Consider the following 1,864-nt stretch of genomic DNA (forward strand, 5'->3'; position numbering starts at 1 on the left):
AAAGAATTAGTCTAGTTAAAGTAACATTTGTTTTAGCGGTTTCAGTCTTTTTTTGTGTTGCTAGCAAGGTTGGGAATTACATGTAAAAATGCTAACACTTCTAACCTGGCTAATGTGTGTTTTTTTTAAGTGTTACTAACAATGTTGCGCGTTAGCGTAGTCACAGTACCGTTTGTTTTAGCGGTATCAGTCTGGTTTTTTTTTACATTTTACAAATAAAACTGGACGTTACAGATATTGTGAATACACTAACATGGCTAACGTGTAGAACTGTTTTTTTTTTGTATTACTAACAAGTCTAACGTAGTCGCAGTAAGATTTGTTTTAGCATCGTTAGTCAGTTAATGTGCTGCACACAAGGTTGGCCATTACAGGTACTGTAAATATGCTAATGCTTCTTACATGGCTAACGCTTCTTATGTGACTATTGTGTACCGGTGTCAGAGTGTATGTTTCTTTATTCGTTAATACTAAGGTTAGAAGTTAGTATAGTCACATTAACATTGGTCTCAACGGTATTAGTGTTTTCTTTTATATGATGAAAAGAAGGTTGGCAGGTATTGGGAATATGCTAACATGGCTAATGCTTACAATGTAGCTAACGTGGTACAAACAAGGGCTGACTCTGCGGATGGAGTTAGAGAGACGACACTAATTGGAAAATAACAACAATTAGAGACAATGACACAACATTCATTTCGCAAATATGTAGAAAATCCAAATTCCAATCAAACAAGCAGAAGACCAAACCAGTCTGGAACGTTTGTCTGTTCGCTCCATAAGCAAGAAGAAGACGAGGCAAAAACGAATCCCCTCGTGGTAGAGAGCAGTTAGAAGGCAGCTTGTCATGAGAAATTTATAGAGGAATATTATCGCGTTGAACATAAATTACCTCTTTTACAGAACAGGTTGCACAAGAACAAAAGCTGCTCTTCAGCGAGGAGGAAAAAAGGCTCACATAGTTAGATGAGTCACCGTTCACCCTGTTGTGTACCAGTGGTTGACTACGTGTATGTCACGCATGAAGAGAAATCCATTCACCCAAGTGCTTATTTCCCACAGTGAAGACTTCTGTCAGGGCAGAGAACAGACCCGGTATGGGTGACTTTTTTTTTTTTTTTTTTTTAGCAGGCAGGTGAATACCACAATCTATAATGCACGTCAGCGTGTGGACATTTCTTATGTCGTGATGGTTCTCTCCCTATGACCCAGAAGTTTAACAAGGTTATAAACCCTAGCTCACAGGCCAAGCCCTGCAGTTGTTTTTAAGCACCTATGTCAGGTTTACCAACCTCCATGACCACAAATTCTCATCCAAGCAGAACACTACACTTGTCCCAGAGCAGAGATGCTGCATATCTACTATTTTTTTTTTAATCTGGGAGCTCAGTCTGACAGCTCAGGTGGCCTATTGCCCTATTGAGACACTTACACGCGCAAGCCTCTAATTTTAGCACTTACAGGCGTATTACCAAAATAACGAGGCATCAGCAGATTTCTGATTAAATGCAGAAAGAAATATCCTTTTAAATCTTGCAGCTATTGCTGCATTTGGCAATAAAGGAGTCAAACCAATCCTTTTTTTAAATAAAACTTTCTACATTATTTTTCTTTTTGACGTTTAGGCGATCCAAAGATTTTAATTTCTATAGGCCCGAGCCAATCAAACAGGCTTCATGGGCATTTGTGCAAATCGGAAAAGGCAGTGCTCAAACATGCATGCAAATATCATGGTAAGCAACGCTTTACACTCAGAGTGTCCCCGGTGCTACAGGCTGGCTGTAAAACGCCAGATGCGACTATAGCAGGGTACATTTGAGGACGGGTCATTCAGTTTTAAGTGGAAAGCTTTTTCCTTTTTTTT

The 1,864-nt window shown here is 39.3% G+C and overlaps 1 protein-coding gene across 1 annotated transcript in view; it reads right to left on the reverse strand.

Annotated features, from left to right (window-relative positions):
- lrrc4cb (leucine rich repeat containing 4C, genome duplicate b) overlaps positions 1-1,864 on the reverse strand; it is an 82,012-nt gene that overhangs the window by 79,093 nt on the left and 1,055 nt on the right. The gene's annotated exons all lie outside the window — the stretch shown is intronic.

This window comes from Oryzias melastigma, linkage group LG3, assembly GCF_002922805.2.
Source record: "Oryzias melastigma strain HK-1 linkage group LG3, ASM292280v2, whole genome shotgun sequence".
Taxonomy (NCBI): Eukaryota; Metazoa; Chordata; class Actinopteri; order Beloniformes; family Adrianichthyidae; genus Oryzias; species Oryzias melastigma.